This window comes from Poecilia reticulata, chromosome 8 (assembly GCF_904066995.2).
Source record: "Poecilia reticulata chromosome 8, P_reticulata-male-v2, whole genome shotgun sequence".
Classification (NCBI taxonomy): Eukaryota; Metazoa; Chordata; class Actinopteri; order Cyprinodontiformes; family Poeciliidae; genus Poecilia; species Poecilia reticulata.
Window position 1 is genome coordinate 19,937,702 of NC_088837.1, and position 24,060 is coordinate 19,961,761.

General features: G+C 39.4%; 1 long non-coding RNA gene across 2 annotated transcripts in view; it reads right to left on the bottom strand.

Annotated features, from left to right (window-relative positions):
• Positions 1–14,639, bottom strand: part of LOC145552594 (uncharacterized) — a 31,944-nt gene extending 17,305 nt beyond the window's left edge. For both annotated transcript variants that reach the window (XR_014088693.1, XR_014088694.1), the window contains exons 1-2: positions 14,503–14,639; positions 226–411 (exon numbers count right to left, since the gene is read on the bottom strand). This is a non-coding gene — a long non-coding RNA (uncharacterized LOC145552594). The remainder of the gene's footprint in view (positions 1–225; positions 412–14,502) is intronic.
• Between the last annotated feature and the right edge of the window lie 9,421 nt (positions 14,640–24,060).

The following is a 24,060-nucleotide window of genomic DNA, read 5'->3' on the forward strand; positions in this document are numbered from 1 at the left end:
AGATCAAACTGTACAAGCTGGAATTAATCGCTCAAGAGAAGCCAGAAAGGTGAGGTGGAGGGGGGGCGGCAGGACGGTTAGCTCTCTGACAACACCCGAGAGGTTAAGGGGCGAGAGTGGTCCGCCAGTGGCGAAGCAGTGACACTGAACGAGAGAGTGTGAGACAAGAGAGAGAAAAAGGAGAGAAAGTGAGAGTTAGAAACGGAGAGGGAGAAGGTCAAGTACCTGCCACTCCTGTCAAACACTTCCTCCAACAGCTGAGCTGTGTCCAGCAGGGTGGCTGGCTGCTTTCAGGGCCTTTCATCTCACAGAGGTGATGGGTGATGAGAGCAGCTCTTCCTCACATTTAACGTCTGTCACAATATATTCTGCAGCCCTCGTGACTACAGGGCACCACTAGGCTGCACTGACCTGTGGGAAAAGGATTAAAAAAATAAAAAGGGATGTGCAGGTTTTTTTTGTTTTGTTTTGAGGACTATCAAGATGTAAATTACAAGCGACCTGTTTTAGACCTGCGGCTCTGGAGCCATGTCCAGCAAAACTTTGGTCATCAGTAGCTGCGTTTTTATTACAAATGTGGTCAAGACGTCAATATTCCACTATTGTCAAAAAAAGAACAACGTTTTCACAATTGCAGTGTTTCCATTAAGTAAGAAACACAATTAAAACAAAACATTTTTTTCCCTTGTTTTTTATTTCTGAAGTTGCCGTTTCCATTCAGTGAATATATTTTTCAAAATGTGCAATTATATGGTCAATGGAAGTGCAGCTAAAGATAAAGAACAGAATAACGAAAATTTAACTTTTTTTAAAATTTATTTTGGAATTTACACAACAGGATGACAACATTCACTCAAGACATATTGGTAACAGTTTATTTGAAGGGGGTGACCAAGAAATCATTTCTGATATAAATTTATTATAACAGTATTACTGATTGCACTTTAAAAATTAGGTAACTATTTTATTAAAGGTAAAGTTTAAACAGTAATGATTTCTTGGTTAATGTCAAGTTGTCATAACAAAGACATTTTGAATAATGTCAACTTTGTATTAAAAGTGTCATAATTTACCAAATGATGCTTTATGACAACAGTCATAAATATTTATGAAGGCTTATTCACGTTCATGACAGATGTTATGTCATGTTTATGAAAGTGTCATGACAGTCTTATTCACCCTCCTTCAAATAAAGTGTTAAAATAATTTTTGAGTTTAGTTTTTTTATTTATTTATTTTTTTATAATTTTCTTGATGTTTGCAACTACATGCTTTTCCCCAACATTTTTATTTTCTACAAACTTTGGAAATCAAGGACTTACAAATATTTCACTAAATGAAAATTGTGATTACTTTAACTGAAGTAGAAAAAGGTCTATAGGTTATTTTTTAAAGATAAGCTCTCTGTCTTTCCAACTGCCACAATTTTATTTTTGCAAGACCAAGACAAAAATGGCTCTTTAAATAGTGAACTTGCTGACCCCAGTTCTAAATATTACTCCAAGAAGAACTATCAGCAGGTTTCCAGGCCTCACCTGGAGGCAAAACACTAAACTACAAATGTGACAAGCTTGGTACAGACTGATCAGAAACAGAGAAAGAAGGAAAGACTGGATTCAGACTTCAAAAGATTAATTTTGGCTGTCAGAAAAACAGTGAGAGAGAGTCACCAGAATGGAGTGAACTCCTGCCTGACCACTGGAGCTGCAGCCCAGCAGACTGTGACTGACTGACAGGCTCTGAGGCGAGGATGGCGATGTGGTCACTGCGCCACACCGAGCCAACTGGCTCGCTCAGACAAGTTCTGTTTTTCTGAGCCCGTGGGGACCGAATGAAGAGCTCTCTGCCATTCCCATTTCTGAACTCCTCTCAGGGCGCGTGGAAAAAGAAATCAGGAAAAAGGGGTTTCAGTTTTTGGTGAGCTGCATTTCTCGCCACACGTCAGCCAACTTTGTCTTCGGAAGACTTTTTTCTCAGAGGCAGCTCCAGATATCCTCCTCAACAAAGTGGCACATATGGTTGAGCAAGAAGCACCTGGCAGCCTCTTCAAACCTGCAGGCGCCTTGAAATTATGCTGGGAGAAGGAAGAAAGCTCACGGATATCTCCACAGAATGGCCTGGAATTCAGAGGCTTATTGCCCCTGAGAGCAGAGATGAGCGAGATGATTGGCTACAGGGAGGAAAGGTGCAAGAAAACAAAAAAAAAACAAAAAACAAACTGGTTAGAAAGCAGCAGCAGCGGAGGGGACTGAAACACAAATGAATTTAGATGCTGACTGCTTAACAAGTACAAATGAATTTTTATTCACAATATTATTTCAAAATATATACATTGTGCATAAGGAGTTTTGAAAGGACCTTCACACAGTGCAGTGGGACTGCCTTCAAGCTTTCATGGTCGTATTTGCCACTTATTAATGATTCAAGGAAAATTCGAGCAAGCAAGGAAGTCAACAAGGAGGAAAATATTGTCACTTCTATGATTGATTGCAAAATAATAATTGCGACACACCAACGGGACAAGTTCATACGTTCACCATTCCTCCCCGTCCATCATCTTGCTCTTTATGCTGATGCGTTTGCAGTCTAATTTTATTTTACCTCTGTTATTACTATCTTGCTTTTACTTTGACCTGACAGATCTATATACAAGATGATTTTTGTTTGCTTTAGTAAAAAAAAGGGAAAGCTCTAACAGGATTAATGTCAGCTAGAAATACTTTATTGACTGTGTCTCGGCTATGAGGCTTCAATTTATGCTGTTTAACATTTACTCTAAATAGAGCCGAGACATTTCATCACTTTTTGATTTTTTTTTTCCTAAGATCCCAACAAATAGAATCTCAAAGAAACATTATTTTTGTGCTTAAAATAACAATAATAAGAAAAAAAACATTGATTATCAATATGCGCGCCCATTATACTCTGCAGCCTCTTCTGCCATGCATCATCAGCATCCTTCCCTGCTGTTTAAAATAGATTACTGTGTATACTTGTCATAAGTGATGGATTGTAATGAAGTGGATCTATACTCACACCAGCCATTTCACTGATGGGACTGACAGAGAGAATAGATAAACACAATAAAGCTGACAAAGGAGGCAGTTTGCAAGAGTTTCAGAATTATGGACAGAAGAAGACGTCGTTGTGAAGCTGCTCTTTCTTCTCGGGTACCAAATGCTGTCAGCCAGGATTTTATTATCCACCTGATAAGCTGTAAAAATTAAACTTGTGAAAGCAAATAATCACAAGATATTTATCAAACTAACAATGCCACGGCAGACAAAACAGCTTCTTTAAAAAAATGTTTATTTATACCTTTGGGATGACACTACACTGACATCTTCTGAGTGGATTGTTTTTATCTTCTGATTACACCCACAGTTAAAAGGATTTTGCTTAATTTGTTTCATCAAGTGGGCTGTACAGTGGCGCAGTTGGTAGAGCTGTTGTCTTGCAGCAAGAAGGTTCTGGGTTTGATTCCCTGCCCCGGGTCTTTCTGCATGGAGTTTGCATGTTCTCCCTGTGCATGCGTGGGTTCTCTCCGGGTACTCCGGCTTCCTCCCACAGTCCAAAAACATGACTGTTAGGTTAATTGGTCTGTCTATAAATTGTCCTTAGGTGTGTGTGTGTGTGTGTGTGTGTGTGTGTGTGTGTGTGTGTGTGTGTGTGTGTGTGTGTGTGTGTGTGTGTGTGTGTGTGTGTGCGCATGGTTGTTTGTTCTGTCTGTCTCTGTGTTGTCCTGCGACAGACTGGTGACCTGTCCAGGGTGACCCCGCCGCTCGCCCGGAACGTTAGCTGGAGATGGGCACCAGCAACCCTCCTGACCCCACTAAGGGACAAGGGTGTAAAGAAGATGGATGGATGGATGGATGGATGGATGGATGGATGGATGGATGGATGGATGGATGGATGGATGGATGGATGGATGGATGGATGGATGGATGGATGGATGGATGGATGGATGGATGGATGGATGGATGGATGGATGGATGCGTCATCAAGTTTAGATACAGATTTTTTTTTATGTGAAGTGCTTGCTGTTGTTTAGCTGCACAGAACAAGTAGGACAGCTCTGCTGAACAATAACTATTTTGCTGCCTTCTGCTACAGGTACTTGCTTTGCTGCTTCATATCGACTCTGATCAATATTATTCTCAGGAGAAATGTATAAAATCTCTGTGTGAAAACAACTTGTGAGCCTGAAACGGTTTTCCCTTGACGATCAACCTGAATCTGCTCCTCGCAGCATTTCTTTTAGCTTTAGAGCGAGTTCTGGCCTATTGTTCAGCTGTCTGCCTTGAGACTTGCTTGTTTTGGTCTTTCGTGGCAGACGACATCTCCATTCATTCAAAAGCTCAAAAATAATCCGCCACACAAACAAACCTAAGTGATATAAGTGGACCAGTTTGTTGTGACAATTAAACTGAACTACACCTGTTTCCATACCCTGAATCCTTACAGTTCAGTGGAAAAGTATTTCCCCCCTTACATGATTTCCGGTCACATTTGAATGTTTTAAATCATCAAAGGAGTTTTAATATAAAGACAATCTTATTAATATTCAAAATCCTATTTTCAAGATTTCCAGATCATCCTAATAAATAATTGCGCTTTAAGCCCGATAACATCTTTGGTGCCAACAGCTGCCGGATAACTGGGAGTGATGAGTTTTTTACATTTTTAGATGACATTCACATTTACTGCAGTTGAGGCAGGATTCTGCAAGAGCTCTGCAGAATCCTCTATTCTACGGCCATGTAGCTGATTTCTTTACACTCTGAAACAATAACAAAATGCCTCAGTACCTTAGTGAAACACTAACTTAATCAGATATATAATAAATTAAGCTAACACCAAGTGGTTTAGAGAAACATTTCACACACACACAGCTGCAGCAGTAGGGTGCCTTGTTTCTTACAAAGCTAAATTTTGGATGTAATTTAATTTTTTTTATTTTATTTTTATTTTTTTACTTTGCTCCCTACATCTATTAAAAATTCAAAGATTTTGAGGTTGAAATCAATAAAATCTTAGCTAAAGCAAACAATTTATTTGCCGTGTCTCTCCACCAGAAGCAGAAGTCTATGATTTAAAAGGTGTTTGGGGGAGTTAATATTTAAAAATAAACTTTTTTAAATTTTATATCAAGTCATTATATTATTCTCATTAAGAACATGCCTGGAATGTTGCTTTAATTTTTTTTCACTCATGTTTTAAGAAATCCTTCATTCTCCCCTGGGAAGCAATTTCTGAATGAATAATCATCAAATTATTATCACTTTTTTATTATTATTTCCACAATTTTCATTTAAATGTGACCTATGTTGAGTATGAGTTTAATATGACTTTAAACATATTGTGAATATGCATTACGAATGGATTACATTTTTGCTATGTTTAGACAAACACTTTCAAACCACGTTCTTTCTGCTGGTGAAAACAATGTTCCCCGATAAATTCTCTCGACAAGTTTATGAGTTTTATTGCAACACCATCAAAAGCTATGTTTCTGAATTTAAAAAGGGCTGTTAAGATTTCTGTTTATGCTGCATGAGGATAGAGATGATGGGGAACATTATAATGATGGCTATTTCCGCTCGCAAACAACTTGCTCTTTTCTCTGTCTTCATGGCCACTGTGTCCCAGAGTAATGCTCGCGACTGTATCTCTAAACTGAGTGACACATGAAATGAATGTCCCGAGAGTGAAAAGTTTTAAAAAGGAAAACCCTTGTTGCCGAGTTCAGTTCCGCTCCCTTTTCCTTATTCCATTCTTACAAAACGCTTGACTTGTCACCACAGACTCCCAAGCTCCTTTAATAAACGCTCCAAACGAAAATGTCTGGCTTTGAGTGGCAGAGTGTGACTGTTTAAAACCACTGGGATTCTTCTGTAATCCTACAGAAGATGCAGGCGTAACCTGACTTTAAAGTCGCCCTGTCGCTCTACATCCAAGTGAGGAACCTGGAGAGGAGATGCTCGGAGAGTGGGGGGAGAAATCAATTGTACGTGTTGTCTTTCCTGGGAACCAGTCTGTATCTAATACATGTTGAGAGGAGACCCTTATGTGTGTGTGTGTGTTTTTTTTTTAAGTTTTGTTTTTTTTGGGAGACCTTATATCTGACATTAAGCTCAAAATAGAGTGAAATGTGGGTTACTTCCACAGAGGGGGCCCCATGGATGAAACTTTGAGACCTGTCAATCATCAGCTGCAGCTTCTGTCGTTTGAGGACATTGCTTAGAAATTGATCAAGTTGAAGACACTATATGTATGTAAGCCACAACAAAAATTTAACATCGCAAATATTCCAATGAGTCAAGCACCGAGTTTGTCCAAAAGGCTTGAAAGAATGAGACTGCAGAAATTGCTCTGAATTGCATCCACATAAATTGTTGTTTTATTACCAAAAGCGCGGTACAACTTTCCGAAACTTTCGCTTTCCTCTGTTTTTTTTTCTTTTTTCTCCTCTTCCTTTGTCTTTCTAGTAGACAGCTGTCGGAGACAAGATGCTGCTTCCACTGGAGATTTCAGTCTTTTCACTCACTCTCAGTCTGGCACGCAGTTGCCATGGAAAAAGCCCAGAAATGGGGCAGATAACAGTTCAATGAGGGAGCAGAGACTGGAAGGGTCTGGAGGGAGGCAGCAAGTTTCCAGGGCCCATCCTGTCAAACCATCAACCTCTTTTGATGCGTGAAAATGGTGAGGAAGACCAAGAGAGAGAAAGATTTAGGGGGAAAAAAAAAAAACAGAAATGAGAGAAGAGAAAAAAACTGGGAGGAGGAAACTAATCTGTTGACTGAAGTCGAACTGGTGTGTGGAGAGATAACGGTGTTTCAAGAGGAAATGACTGAAATAATTAAGATCTATCCGTGTTGGGAATATTGTAAGCACCAGGTGTAATTTTAAGTGAGGAAATATCAAGACAGCCAATATATTGCAGCCGGAGAAATGAGTCACTGCAATACAGAAGAAATCCGTGTGATATCCTGTCTCTGATGTAAGAATTAACTGTCTATTACAGAGGTATTAATATTCTCGTAAGTACAGTGTTGGGGATTAATTACTGCGCACAGTCAGTCTGTGAATGTTAAAATGAGCTTGGCTGGCACCAGCAGCCAGTTTATCAAGCCAACAAATCAAAATGCAATCATGAAAAACCCGAGAAGGGCCAAATGATCTGAGGGATGGGGGCAAACTTTAAGTTATACGGTGTGTCAATAAATTTTATAGACTGAGAAATCAGCAACATCCAGTTATAACTTTGTCTTTGTCGTGTACACAAACACACAGAGCTGACCTTTCATAGGCATACAGCTTAATCTTATAGACACTTGAAATGCCCTGTGGGTGGATTTAAGTATCTTCAAAATATCAAAATTTTCCTCACCTCAGTGAATGACCTTCTCAAAAAGTCTCATCTTAATGTCTCTTAATTGTGTCAAAGTATACGTAATTATTAGTATTATTTTAGCTAAAGTAGAAATTCTAAAAAGATTTTTAAAAATTGAATGATTAGATAATTACTTATTTAATAATAAACAGTAAATATATATTTGTAAATTTAAAAAAAAATTATTAGTATACATGTTTGAAATCTTGGATGTTCATAGAGCTACAGGAATGGAAGATTTTTATTTCCTAGGATAGTTTGTTGACATTCTTGACCTCAATTCTTGTACAATCAATGTGGTAGAAAAAAATAGAATCAGGTGGCAAATGTGATTTATCTGTCACATTACCCAAATCAATATTTGATTGGTTGATCAGCACCTTATGGCAACGTCTACCAGGAAACAGCACTTAGAGTCTTGCATTTAGAAATTCAAGTCTACTTTATTTGTATAGCACACTTCAGCAACACGGCCATTCAAAATGCTAGCAAAATCATAACACAATCAAAACAAAAATCACATTACAGAGGCAGAATAAAGAAGTTGCTATCTATTTTTCAGGTATTATTAAACAAAGGCATCTCTAAAAGGGATTTTAGCCATGATTTAAAGGAACACAGTGTTTCAGCAGCAGCAGAAGAAACAGAGCAGAAGAAGAAGACCAGTGGAAAGTTTCGCCCATCCAAGCCACAAGAAGCCTGATCAACTTGTTGAGATTCAGTCACAAAAAACATTTTTATATGCATCATATGCTTTGCTACACTTATCTAATTTTCAGCAAGATTGTTTTGTTTTTTCTTCACATCACCCTCTTTCATTTCCTAAGTCAGGAATCACCAAGACTAAATCTGAACCAAAAACCTTTCAGTCTCTGAGGAACCATCTGACCAGACCTGCAGAACAGAATTCTGGATTATTACACCCTCATGGTTTTTATTTTAATATCTGGCTGAAGTTAAATAATTTTGAGTGGTGATCAAAATTCTATGTAATTCATCAAATAAATGCTCTTAAGATATGCAATGATTCTTGAAAAGAACGGGAGGACTGATGTTTGGATATTGATTTAGGGTGGCTATTTAATACCAAAAAGCTAAAAAAAACAAAAAAAAAATGCTATACGAAATATGCAAACAAACAGATATGCTGAAATAAATAAATCCTCGAGAAGCTGAAGTTCTGTGAAACATCAGCAGGGACTTCCTGGTGACAGCCCATCTCACTCTCTGCAAACTGTTTTGAAGTAGCACTGTCAGGAGGGGCCCCTCTGAGGTTCCTGGGTAAAACACCTGCCTGAAATCAAATTTCCTTTTATTTCCTCTCCTCCTTGAGACTACAAGGCAAAGACAGGGGACCCAGTTTCCTGTTACAAACATGCAGCAACGGTGCAATTGCAGTTTTGTAAACAGATCAATACGTAAAAGTTGTAATCTGGATCTTTTTGCAATCCTATTGCATTCTCAGGGCGATGGTTAAGGAGTTTGTTCTATTATTGTCTTTTTGGGGGGGTCGGGGGGGGGAGTGGATTACATAGCGGCTTAATTTCACATTGAATAATTGCACGTGGTGTCATCTTATGAATTCTGGCACTTATGAGTTCTGTGAGGTAGTGAAGGTAAAAAAATAAAAAAATATAGCTTCTGCTCCAGGTAATGTAAAATGCATTACTCCCAGTGCGCGACAGTTACTTAGTAGACTGATGTAAATCTTTCATGACCTGGGTATAAGCCGAAACACTTTCCTTATAATAATGGGCAGTATAAAGTATTAAACTGAAAAGGCATCTACACTAGACTTTGGTTTATGGATGTCAGTGTTGGTCTGTTAGTCAGTCAGTTTAATGCTTTTGTTCCGACACTGCCAAGAAAATCATGACAGACTGTCCACTGACTGTCTGTCTTTCTGACCTCTTAAAGGTGAATCTACCTGCGCTTTATTTTGTTGACGATCAGATCAGTGAAACGCTGTCAAAACGGGCTGAGACTTTTTCTAGAATTACAAAGTCTTTTTTTTTTTTTTCTGAGAGGAGTTTGTTTAGAGCTGGGAGAGAGTTCAGTCTGAAGGAAGTGTGTGACTCATTATGTGCCGGCTGCCACGTTGAAACTTTAACTTCTGGTAATGATTAAGATGAGAACACGTCAATGAGGAGGAGTGGGAGGATGAGATGGACGATGAATGCCATCAGAAGATTAAGTACGTTTAAAAGACGAGAGAGAGACTGATTCCTCCGTGACATTGAGGTGGCTCCTTATCAGATGCTGAAGGTCCTTCATGTTTAACTGCGTTAATGCTCAGTTCCTCAAACAGCCTATCAAATGCCACAATTAATCAAAAAGTATACACTGTGCAAAAGTTTTAAGTTATCTTTCATTTCCTTCCGAGGAGCCAGAGTTGGTTGGATCTTTTTAAAATGTACCAAGCTTTTTTCACTGGACTTTCTGATTTCTTTTTGTTTTGTATATTTACTACTTTTTAATTCATTTTAGTGCACTGTCTCACTTTGCTTGCTAGGTCATCATCTATTCACATGTAGAGATTTGTTGGTACCGTTTAAAGAGCATTAATACAATGCTGTATGTCTCCTGAAAAGCAATTCACTGAATCAAAAGTGTCAGTTGTATATCCATCACAGCTTGGTAGTTTAGTTACTCATATGCATGACTTGAGGAGAGTAAAATGACAGTTTAAACAGCTAATTGTAAAGCATTTGAAATAGATTTCTATTTATTCAGGATGTCATGTTTGTCTGGAAGAGAGAGGATGTGGTCAGAAATGCTCAGGAGAGATTCAGGAATGAGGGTGAATTGATTTGTTGGTGCCTGTTGGTGGCAGGAAATCAGGAATGACTGAAGCTAGGAGCAGTGGGTAACTATTGTTGCTTTTCTATTTGCTGTAGGATGGCACCCTGACTGATGGACTGGTAGATCTGGATTGTCAGAGAAGGTTAAGATTGAAGGTGCACAGCCAGGTATTGACTGCTATTGGTTTGTGTTTTCTTTTGGTTATAGAAGTCGATGATTTAAAATCATCTGCATATAAAAGTGACTCAGAATTTGAGTTTACCCTTAAGAAGCGCTATGCACTGGCCCTTCCAGTGCATAGCGCATAGGGGAGAAGAAAAGAAAGAATACACAAAACCACTCCAAGTTGATGAAAATACATACATCCAGATAAGATTGTGTAAGTAAACTATATGCTGTTTAGTTTACAAAAACATGATGTGCATATGCATCTCGACAAACACCAATGTTATTTAGACTGGTGAGACGTAATAGATGCCTTTTGACCAATCCTTTGGCTCAGTGTCAAAAGAAGGACAAACAAAGCTTTCCAAGAAAATACCTACTGTGAGACATGGAGACGTGTTCGTTTTGGCGCATTTGACATTGTATCGTGTGCCAATGTCAATGAAGACACAAAACTGAGATAGTAACCCAGGATTATAACACATCTTGAGCAATTTTCTCAGGAAGAGTGGTCCAACAACCTGTTGACAAATGTAGAAATCTTACTGTTAAGTAGAGACTGCTGGTTGGCAGTGATTACTATGTTTTACCCTGGTCTTGTCATATCAACCACTCAAAGCTCTTTACACTAGACTCACATTCACAGAAACCAGAGTTAAGTATGTAACTGGGGGTTAAGTGCCTGGACAAGAGGCAAATCAACACAAAGCAAGAAACTGGAATAAAAACCTTCAGCTTTTTCTCTAAAGTCACAGCTGCCCCCAAAGTTGAAAAAATGGCTGCCCCAAAATATTAAACTGTGAGTTGTTTTCATTCTTAAACGTATTACTATTGGGAAATCTTCAGAGTACCTGTATTTTTTTCTTCAGTCCTCTTCACACCCTCCAAACAGCTGTCTGCCAAGTCAAGTTGAGTAAGTGAAAAGAGCAGCGATTCAAACGACAATGACAGAGGGTCTGTGAATTTGTCAGTTTGTCACCAACACTCTAACCTCCAACAAAAAGGTTATGTCAAACACCCATAATGCTCATGCAACCTTAAAGATCAGGTCAGACCGCAGCGTTCCACGACACACGTGGAAACCCAAATAACGTCTCCGACACCAGAGCCACCTCGGCTTTCCTCTCTTTTTCACAGCTTAAATAAAACAGCGTGTCGTGGAGTGACGGCGGAGGACTCTGGAGGTGACAGAGAAACAGGAAAGCTTGATGAAACACCATGAGTGAATAGAAACTGTCTGACACAGATAAAAGAAAAACGGCTCAATGGGATGTCGTGGAACCAAACACGCATGCATGTCTAACATGCTTGGTGCTTCGTGTGAGAGGATGAATTTGCACACAAAAAATGGCCTCAGTGTAGCAGCTGTGCTGTGAGGGCGACCAAACCAGCAGGGAAGCCAACAGGGCTTAACAGCTACGCTGCCCTCTGGCTTCCTGTAATTCTTGCAGTTGTATATAAGATTTCACCTAGAAATTGACATTTATGCTGATGTTATATGTAAAACCTTTACTGAAGCTATATATTTACATCTTATAATAATTATTTGATTTGTTGAGCACCACCAGCCGTAGGCATCTTTGTCAACATTAGCAAATTTTAGATTTTTCTTACAAAAAAAAATAAAAAATAGCGTGGCCACTGCAGTGGTAAAAAAAAAAAATAGAAGAGACATTTCCATGTAATTCCTTAAGGCAGTGGTGTCAAACTCATTTTTATTTTGGGCCGAATCAAAAATCTGAATGTTCTTAAAGGGCCGGTTGCACCAGAATCTATTGATAAAACCAATAAAACTGTTAAAATATCAATAAATAGCTGTTCCTCCAGGATTTGTGATTATTTTAGTGTTTATTTTTGCAATCAAAATGACAGATTTTGTGGTGAATATTAAGAAATATTTGTAATTGTTATTTTGCAGTATTTACGCTAATGTAATGTTAAATGTGACTCTTTATCACTCGCTGTATCAGTTACGGATTCAATGTTTTTGACCAATTTTGAGAAAATTTGCAGTAAAATCAGGGGAAAAAATGTGGAAATTTGTTGATTTTGTGTGATTTTTGCAGATTTGTGAAAAACTGGAAGGACTTATTGATGTAATTTGGAGTCCAGAGGGCCACATAAAAAGCTACGGCGGGCCAGATTTGGCCCCCGGGCCTTGAGTTTGACACCTGTGCCTTAAGGGAACTCAACCAACATCGACCAATGGGGAATCAATGAGCTGCATGCTGTCGAGAGTGTCGATGAAATGCTGCAATCGAAAGAATAGAAAGCACCAAGCCTGAATTCAAGATTGACAAAATACATGGAAATGAGCCTCACAGATACCACTGAACAAATACAACCACGCATGGATACACAGCTGCAATTAAACAAGAAACAAAACAACAGGGTGTCTTTTTGATGGATTACTCCAGATTAATGAGTTAATCTTCACTGAGTGTTTTATATATATATTAGAAATCACAAGAAAATGAACTGAAATGAAGGAATAAAACTCAACAGTAAATCCATTACCTGACTCATTTGACTTTGCAAGGCTTTTTTTCCACTTTCCCGTAAATGAAAGATGCATCTCTGGACTGTATCGCATCACATGAAATATGACTCATGTTTCTGAGCACCATCTGCAAGTTTTATAACATAACCTCAACCATCTGTGTCAGTGTACAAGTACTTCTTAAATTATGTGGCTACTTACTGAAGAAAATACGATTATGGTAAAAAAAAAAAAAAAAAGAAAAAAAAAGCTACAAATGTGTTTAAATATTAATGAACAGAAATCTAAAACAGAAGTGATTCCTTAATTTAAGATGCTTCAAATCCTCTCCATCTGCCAAAGTGTTTTTGAGCAAAATGCTGACCCCAATTTACTTTAAATGACAGCAGTGGTCCTTGCACGGAAGCTAAACAACTACTGGTGTGTGTATAAGAGCATAGATTTTTGAAATCTCGAAAAGGTTAACAATAAAAAAGGTGAAAAAGTTCTGACCATTTACCATTTGAAAAGTACGATATGTCCTTTTACAAGGGTTACGAGTTGAACTGCGGGTGAGTGTGTTATCGATCCTCTGAATATGCACATTTCCACAAATGTCAAAGTAGTCCCTTATTAGTTGCAGAAAAGATTTACAACATCAATACAAGCGCGCTAAATGCTATTTGCCACCAAAACACAACTCTGTAAATATTGAAAAGTTAAACGTTTGTAAAAGAAATTCTAATTATTTAAACCTTACATCTTCCCCATAAATAGACTAATGTGCCCAGTGGGTTATTCCATCGTTGCACAAAGTCTTATACAGGGAGCAAAATTACCACTAATTACAATATTTACATTCACTTAAGATTCGACTGGAATTACACATTGAATAATTTATTTTCTTCAAACAGAAGCTCCGCATTAATGAGGAATAATGACAGAATTTCTTTGCTACACGAGACACAAATGCTGACTGCGTTGTGGAAAAAAAAAGCGGCCCAATTCGGTAAATAAATATTATGAAGAAGATAAGCCACGGTCACCAACTTGGGCTCATTCTCTTATCTGATTGTCTGAGCTGAGACGGTGCCTTCTGCTGCCTCAGTTCTTCCTCGCACTGTTCAGTCCTTAATTTAGCCCCTACTGTGCTCAAACTGATTACAAAGGCCTGCAACAGGGCAAGGTGCACCGTGGTGCTCGACTCTACAAGCATGAAGTGGCAGAGGGACAGGGCTAAATCAAGACACATCCCCGCGCTGATAGATACTGAATGGAACCAATAGAGAACATGGAGCAAGGTCGGCATCCATTAGCCATGCCTTGGAGTCACAGATGGATAACTCCACAACAGAAGGGCCAGCAAGTAGCAGGCCTGTCCTGCAGTAGAGATTTCATTGTGTGTCTCACACACACGCCTAGAAAAAGCTGACGCATGAAACCAATGCAGATGCGTGTTAGACTTTAATTGGTTTAGCTGACACAAAACTGAAATTCTGATGTTTGGGCCGCTGTGGCTCCTGCCTGAAGAGCAGCAGTCTGTCAACTCACAAGTTGTCAGTTTGATATTAGAGCCTTCACCCAAAAACATTTTGAAGTGTCCTTCAGGAGAACACAAAACCACACATCTAGAAAATTACATTCTGTTTGGATTTCTACTCACTGTTGTTTGTTTGCTGAAATCCTACATCCAGAACTGGTGTATGGGAGGAGCCGGCCCAGCACTTCCTGTTTGTATAGGTTCATGATGTCACTGATTACATCACAGGGTACAACCAAGTGAAGTTTTCTTTTTTGCATAATATTATTTCTTCATGTTAAAGTGACTTTTGAGCTGCAGCTTTTGAATTGTAGTAAAAGCTGAGATCACTTTAGGGAACATACGCTTCCTTAAAGTTTGGTGCCATTTCCTTTTAAACTACATGACTTGAGTATCTTTCTGCCAGCTTATCACAAAACTTTACTGAAATTTTGGAACTTTCCTTTGTGATAGCCACCATGCAACATAAACTCTAGTGTCCTTAAGTGACTTTGTAACTAGATCGGTGGTATGCTTTAACTGGTTGAGCCTTTGTAATACTCTTTTTGGTGTATTTATACATAATGTTTTAGGTGTTTTTTCCCTGTACATTTATAACTGCATTAATGAAGTGGACTTGTAGAGATCCATATTGTATTATTGACTGCACTACCAGCGTGTTTGTACAAAAATATTTAAGTCAACTTTTTTCACCCCAGAAAAGAAGTGAAAGGTTCATTATTCTACATTTTGTCATTTAGTTTAGGGTTTTTAGCACGAAAGGTGCCAATAAATATGGAAGGTACTCCATATTTTATATTTTTATTCCTAAAACAAATATTTTTAACCATGAAGGAATAGCAAAACCATAATTAGGAGAACACGTTGTTTTGTTGCAAAACATAGAGGCATACAGCTGGTCTACTCCAACATAAAATAGTTTTTAACTTGATAAGAAAGGCATGTATTATGCAAAGAATGGATTCCTTACCGGTTCCTTAATATAATAACAAAATCTGTCTTCTCCTCCTGCCTAAAGTCCTCCAGGATCACAAACCTGCATGGCAATGACGGTACCAATGTCATCCTGTCACCTGAGCTGAGCCATTATTACACAGGCATTCTTAATAGCCCTATAGATTAAAGTCCAGAGGAACAAGACACCAACAGATTAAAAAAAGAAAGATAGGAAAGAGGATGATGAATTGCCTCGGATTGCTAGGCAATCATGCATAAATTACTAGGATGTTCTTAGGTATAATAACCGGTTTTAAGTGATCGCTCACTTCTGGGAAGCTGTCGTGTAAGTAGGAGCGGGTTGGGGCGCAGGGGGAAAAGAGATGGTTGGCGGGTAAAGAAAGGAGCGGGTCGCAGCTGTCTACTCAATCACGTCACCGTCAAGGGTATCGCCCTGACACTGTCTCCACTCCATGCCCTCAGCATTCACACAAATCTCCTGATAGACAGACGTAGCAGTCAAACAGCACCATCACCCCAATGTTGAGGCCCCTAAGGTTCCCCCTGGCAAGTCTCTGTGGCCCCGGCGGCAGCTGCTGGGAGCGCCAGCAATAACTGATTATTCAGGATCAAGTCTAACAAGAATCTGCCACGTGGATCTCCACACAACATGTTCTTGTTGTGAATACATCATGAAGCAAGGGGGAACGGGCTGTCTTGTTTTTCCTTTCTCACTGGACTTACTGCAGATTCCATCACAGAATTAGGAGAAGCAGTTTTAGATGAAAGAGTGGAGAGTTTAACTTTGTTGGAAGTTAAACAAAGTTGTTTATTATACAGAATGTGAAGTACATCTTATTGTATTTTCTGTTTGGTAGTTTTTTTGCAATATTAAATGGCATTTAAAATTCATAACAAAGCTTAGAGGGTATAATTCTTGGCTTGCATTTAACACAAGCTTGAAAAGACCAAAACTCAGGTTTTTCTTTTTTGTTTTTTCTTTTTATGGATTCATGTTTGATAGAAAGGACAATTTGATCAAATATTTCTCAGCCCTGAGAGGTAAACAGAAACAATGAACATAATGTAAATATTTTATAGAAAATGCATCAACATTTCTGAGTAAACACTCAGGTTTAGACCAGCATCAAAGAAAGAAATTGCAAACAAAGTTGCATCTAACAAATCTTAGCAAGTAAGAAAAATTTGAGACCAATTTCAAAATTATATTTAGAAGCAAAACTATTCTTCAAGCATCTTAGCAGTTAATCTACAACACGCCTGGTGCCTGAAGTGCAAAGAGTAGGGAGGTTTCTGCTGTACAATATATATCAAAATTTTACTGAGTATTTAATCAGTTTTTTTCTATCTTTTGCCAAATTTCTTCTTAAGTTTGTGCCCTTTATTCAATGTATTGAAAGTAGACATGTGTTGAAAGTATGTGTATTCTTCTCTAAATTAATCATAAAGAGCACTCTTCCATATTATTGCTACTTTAGATGCCATCTACAACAACTTAAACATAGCAAAGTTGGCAGGGCTTCAGGGTAGCCACAGTCGACCGTCCACCAAAGCTAGCCCACTGGGAACCATCGCTACAGTTGATGCAACACTTAGGAGTCCTCACATTAGTCTCCCTTCACCAGATCTTTCTTTGTCAGCATCAATGTATGTGCCTTGCTTTAAACTGTGACTCTGCAGTCCCTGTTTCTTTAAGTTCTCAAGTCTTTCTGTCTTATTCAGGAATACTGTAATGCTACCACAGCAAGGAGCACTGCAACAAAGCAAACCCAGGCCACCTAACTCAATAGTATCCACAATGATCAATTAGGCTGAAATACAAGAGGGTGCGCACCACCCAAACCAACCAAGCATATGCACAGACACACGAAGAAATTGTGCGCTTTTCTTCTTGTGTGACTCATTACAGATTTGAAAACCAGAAAATGAAAGCAATAAGGCAAAACTGTGAAATGTTACACAAGTTAATATTTACCCTGCAGCACAGGGTGTGAGAGGATTAATGGTCCCATCCCGTCCTCCATTAATCCAAAACAATGCTATAGAGCAACATTCTTTACCTGTCTGTTTTTCTCTCTGTTATATCCACAGTGAAAGTTCAAAGCAGGGCTTTTGTTTGCACACATGGGGGCTCTCCAGCAGGATATGAGGGAATCGAGAGAGTTGAGGCTTAAAGAGAAGGTGGCAAAGAAACAGAAGAGGCAACAAAGTGTGCAACAAAATGCCTTTGTTTTTAAACCAGAACAGCTGCGTCCTGAGGTGAAAGTTAGGGAGATGTGGATGCTGTGTGTCCAAACAGTAAAATGTCCCTGAACCCGTTACGCACAGAACATTTAATCAACAAGGAACACTCACTCACGTGCAGAAAACTAATTTGACTCTACCTAACCTTTTGCTGATGTACTTAAACTGCAGCCTGAGGGTTATCTTAGCCTAGCTACATAGGTTAAGTCAGTGAGCCACGGATTGTTTCCCTGGCATGACCTCTGAGGAAAATGCACCAAAGGCAGTAGATTCTGGTGCATAGAATAGACGACACAAATCACAGAGTCAGTTGCCAGCCTATGGAAGGGAAAAGTGTTACTGAGTGCCATCCAAGCTTGGCCCCGCACACATTCAGGGAGCCCATAGAGTCTGCAACATCACAAATGCACCAGGCATGCACAGTAAGCATGCAACACGAAAAGACAGCTGATCTAAGAGGTTTGTGCATGCCTCCAGGGCAGAATCAGTATCTAACACTCTCAGGTACTACCAAGCATGCAGGACACCAAAGGTACATAGGCAGTGACCAGTAGAATGGTTCACAGAGGACAAACCAAAACTAAACGTGTGCTAAGGGGCAGTTCAGCACTATCCCATTTACACAGAAGACCGAGAGTAACAAAAGTGTGCTTTAGTACCATTTACTCTTCTCTTTTGAATCTGTCCTAAAATGTATTTCCCTCAGGTGCTGCAGCAGAGAACAGAAATAATGCAACACGGAACTGTTTCTGCTCTTCTGGGTAAGATATGCTTTAGCAGATTCTGGGCACTGACTCGGAAAACAAGGTGGGAAGAGACAGCTTCCAGTGGAATCCAATAAATTGTGCATACCAGTAAACAGATTTTAAACAATGCTTAAATGCTCCAGGAGATTAATAGATTAATAGTTAGCAGTTATGAGAGCTGCATCTTCCATCATCCAGAGATTGTATGTACAGGCATTGTTTCTAGACGTTTACTGAAGGTTTCAATTGTCATAGAATTGTTCTGTTCGAATACAAAATAATGCATTTTGTGTGTGTGTGTGTGTGTGTGTGTGTGTGTGTGGGGGTGTGTGTGTGTGTGTGTGTGTGTGTGTGTGTGTGCGTGTGCGTGTGTGTGTGTGTGTGTGTGTGTGTGTGTGTGTGTGTTTGGCCTCATATTTAATACTTTATATGGACAATTTTCCTAACACGTTCTACATTGTGGGGGCCGACTTCTCCTTATGGGAGCTGGACTTAGGACTCCATAAGAAAAAGTATTGTAATAGGGTTAGGGCTTAGGGTTAGAACTAAGGTGTGAAATGAGTTGAAGAAATTAATGAAAAATGACTGGAAGTCAAGGAAAGTTCTTCTGAGGATAGAAAGTTATACTACGAGCGTGTGTGTGCGTGCGTGTGTGTGTGTGAGACAGACTCATTAAAACAGCAAATGCCTCTTTTTATTAACCAAGGAGATGGAGAGGAGGTAAAAGCGACTCAGTCTTAATATGCAGACAAGTTGGGCATGTTTGTACTTTTAAAAGAACAAATAATTAGTGGTTAATTCTGTAGTGAACAGTTTGTAGTGTCCCCTGCTGACCTTTGAACTTAGTCTGTAACTTTGTAGAAAGAAAAGAAAAAAAGGCAGGAAGTGAAAGTAGCCATTGGAGAATGTTTTAATTGTGTCCCACTCCTATTAAGATACAACTATAATTTTTAATAGGTTATTTCTACCACTGATTAGTTCAAATAAAACAAATTTTAATTTAAAACTATTTCAATTTCTAATTAATTAAAGTTGATATTTTCCTATTTAAATCTCATTAATTCCTCTTTCAGTTATGTTGTGACATAATTTCATGATGCAAAAAATATCTGTTTTTAACATTTTAGACTGGTGAGATAAACAATATATTTAATTAGACCGATTATCTTATTTTCAAGGTTGTTGAGGAGTGCTGTGTCCGCAGTGGGACCCAGCATGCTCTGTGCTCGTCTTGGTCTGTGTTTCAGGTTATTGTTTTTATCCATATGGGCAATTTAGCTATAGACCATATATTCTATATGGAGGTAGACACAATCACATAACTGCAGGCATCTAAGAAATCTAGTTCTACATACTAGTGGTGCTTCCAGTTTGCTATATGAACCAAACATATCTTGTTGTCCCAGGTAGTATCCTTCTTTCCCACTTTGGTATGGTGAATCTGCCATTGACACTACCAGTCAATGGCAGCTCAGGCACGCTGTGTGCCTGAGCTGCCAGGATATAAAGCAAAAATATTTTTTAAAAAAAGACTAGCAATTTCTTGGTACTGAAAATTATCTTGGTTGTAAGTGAAAAAGAAGAAGAAAGCACTTGCTCAACTACTCACTACAAATGAACACAAGCAGACATGATAACATTCATAATCATAAGTAAATGTGTCCTTGAGCTTTCTTTAAGTGTGTCACATCAGTATAACTGAAGCACTTAACGTACCGGGCCATTTTGCCTGCCATCAATTCTGCACGCTATCCAATATACTGAATCTTGCGCTTGGTGGATGGAAGATTGGGAAGGGTGTAAGGAAAGAAAAACAAAAGCGATTGATATAAATGATCTGCCGGCCAGGAGAGGCCCCCAGGCAGGGGCGAGCGAAGGTCCGCTCGATACCAATTGATCGTGGGAGGCCCAGGCATTCGTCTTAATTCTGACTAATTAAGGCAGCGGCTGACGAGAAGAGGTTAGAGGGACAAGTTGTTAAAGTGTGTGTGCATGTGCGCTGCTGCATCAATGGGACCTCCCAGATTACAAAATCTAGCTCCCGTGTTTACAAAGCGAGGAACAAGTGGAGGATTAAGGAAATCAGTTTAGGAAACAACAACCGTCCCTACATTAGTGCTGCTGCCAAAATAATTCCCCTCTCCGCAGCGGGCTGCCTGACAGGCAGGATGGAAGTAAATCCCTCTCTTACTTTTTTATCGTGTTTGTGTGAAAAATACTGATTATCTTTTGACAACACAAATCCGGCCTTTGGTATCTAGGAGGAAGCAGAACAGAGACGCTTCTCTAGCCTCGCTCATCCCCACTCGTAGACTTCAAGCCCTTTTAATTCGCAGGGATGAAAAATTAGGTGCAATCAGAGCAACATTTGGCAACGGGATGATTTACTTGCACGGTCAGGAGTGTGAAAAATGAAGGCAGGTAAGCTGCTGGGTAAGAAACAAAATGCTTTATAGTGCACTATTACGATAGAAGATGGTAGATGCAGCTCGAGAAAAGGGAGTTGTGAGCTCAGAGTTTGGTCACAAAGCCCTTTTAAAAGATCACAGCATCTGGGAGCAGAACCTGAACGGGTCCTGAGCTGCAGAGAGCGGGGCTCAGGCTCTGATTTCTATCTGTCATTCCCCCGGGGACGTTGGCAGTGTGAAGTGGAAGGTGGCAGGGGGAAGGTATCAGCATGAATGAGGGGCAGCGGCAGTGACAATTCAGCCTGACTGGAGATCACAATCTGTGGGCTGGAACACAAACAGGCATTCATGTGAAGGTGAACATGCCCGCCTCACTCGGTATAGGCCCCACAGACAAAGGAGACAAAATATCACAGAGTAAAAGTGACAGACAGGCAGCATATCTGTATCAGACAAGATCCCATTGTGTTGAGGAGAAACAGAAAAAAAAAAAAAAAGCTCAGATGGCTTGGCCGACCTGCACTCTCTTTGTTGCACACTCTCACAGGCCAGGCCACGAGAGATTGACAGATACACTTGAATATCAGCTACTTTCTGGTATTCAAACAACATGACATAAACTTTACTGTCTTTTCCACCTCCTGCTCCGTGATTCCTGCCAGCTATTCACATTGGCGCCTGGCTCAGTTGGGCCACCGGCCCCGAGGGCATGCTCCATCAGAAGTCCACCAGCAGCGGCACGCAAACTAACAGTGGATGTCTGAGTGTCCTCACCCAGGACTATAAATACCTCCCCAACTCCAGACGTGGTGTCATTCTGCTCACATCAAATTAACCGATCAGAATGGATGAGCCCCCCCTTAAGTCTTCACTCGTCAGCTCGAGTGTGATGTCCTAATGAGTGCCTGGCCGTCGATACCGGTCCACATAACCGTGGGCCCTGAGGGGGACAATTAGGGATAGTACGAGATTTGTTCCTTGATAAATGTTGTCACCGCTGGTACTTGTACTAATAAGTGGTAATTTGCTGTTGTAGACTCTGATGACACGCACTGTAACAACTTAACAGCAGAGAGATGACTAAGCCCTATATGCTTTCATATTAAAGGGGACACAAATGCGGGCCGCACAGTGGCACAGTTGGTAAAGCTGTTGCCTTGCAGCTAAAAGGTTCTGGGTTCAATTCCCGGCCCGGGTCTTTCTGCATGGAGCTTGCATGTTCTCCCTGTGCATGCGTGGGCTTTCTCCAGGTACTCCGGTTTCCTCCAAAAACATGATTGTTAGGTTAATGTCCTGTCCAAATTGCCCCTAGGTGTGTGTGTGCATGATTGTTTGTCCTGTGTGTCTCTGTGTTGCCCTGCGACAGACTGGCGACCTGTCCAGGTTGACACCGCCCCTCACCCGGAACACTAGCTGGAGATGGGCACCAGCAACCCTCCCAACCCCACTGAGGGACAAGGGTGTCAAGAAAATGGATGGATGGATGGAACACAAATGCTTCTGTTGGTTTAAAGTGGTGGGAGCCACAAACATGCTGTGTTCTTAGTGCAGATGGTGATTAAGCACAGAAAACTTTTAGATCATAAACATGGTTATTAGAGCCCATGTTTACTAACGGTGCACACATGGCAAGGCACCACAACATACTAGTGCTTTACAAAAATACACTTTTAATGTTTTTCTTCTAAACAGACTATAATTCTTAGAGTTGTTTCAAAAGGAGCTGATCATTAGTCCTTTAAGGTCTTCCGTATTATTTTTCTTTCCACATGCTAAGTTGCTCAACATTTTCTAAGGAACGTTTTGTCATTTAAGTTACTAAACACTTAACCAACAACCTTATGACTTGATCTATGAATAATTTAAGATTAAAGTGTCTAAACCTTGTATCTTGAATGCTTGAAAACCTTTGAATGTTGATGAATTTAAAAAAATCCTAATAGCTAACTGGTGTGAGAATGACTATGGAACATGTACATGAGAACTTTATAGGAAACTTGTCACTTATTTTCTCTTCAGTTCTTGCATTTAACTAGGAACATCAGCTGTAATGTGTATCTATAAAATAAAGCAAGTAAACAAGAACAGGACGGGACAAAGGATGAACTATAAATTTCATATGTTTAATGTAATTCTGTCTGTGTCAAGCTGTGTATCTTTGGTATTCCACTGGTATTTTACTTCCAAATACATCATTTCAAATTTCTCCTTTTAAAGTTTCCTTAAAGATGACAAAACATATAGAGGACTGTCTCCCTGGCAACGAGAGGTTGCAGGATACATTTTCCTACCTAACAGAAGTAACAACAATAAAGGGATGAATGGATGAATGCCGGTAGGTTTTTCGTATCTTGTATAAATGTTGTTGTTTCATTGTACAGAATAATGTTCCAGTGACTGAATGAATATGTAATGTCTTAAAGTGTATGGGATAATTTTTCACTTCTCACCATAAAAATTGTATCAATTTTCTTTTAAGTAATCAGTGGGGATGGAATAAAATTTGACGTGTGATTAATAGTAAATACTACACATTTACTCATAGTCAAAAGGAGGGAAATTGTGGTGGAAAATAATTAACATCTGCTGATCATGTTATATCAAAAGCTTGTGAACTCTCACCAAAAGAACCTGATTGGGCTACACACACGAGGTTGGGAGTTGTTTTCTACAGCTGCATCAGAACCAGACTGTCTCGCCCCTTGTTTTGAATTCCTTATCCTTGGTATAAAACTCATGTGTTGTCTCTGCCTGGCGAAGCTTTTCACCCAGAACTGCTTCATTATTGATTGTCCTACAAGCTGTCTGTATGGTGCACAATATATGAATAAACCTGACTGAATGATTTCACCTGAAGGTGCTTGGTAACAGCCCTTTTTCCACAACAGGCATATTTGCAAGATTTTACCATAAAGGGAACAATGTTTGTCTCTTTAGAGAAACTCCAAGTAGCAAAGTGCATCAGTGTTCAATTTTAAATAATTCTTTGGTAGAATATTATTTCTCAGTCTTGGGTGTTGATGTTAAAGTTCTGGCAGTTCTTTAAAGAGTTCGGAACAGGACAATTGGATGGATGGAAAAATGGGTAATTTTCCATACATTGGTTTCTTCTTCCATCCTTTTCCATGACCTACAAAAACACTATAAAAATGTTTCCTCAAGAAATTCTCTAAACATCAATTAACAGATTATGTAATAAAAGAAAAGGTTTCACTCACTATTGAAAAAAAATCGATAATCAAATGAATACCATAGGACATTTTCTGTTCAACAGTAATCCATTATTGATGAAGTTCTGATGGCTCTGCTAATTGTTTCATCACTTT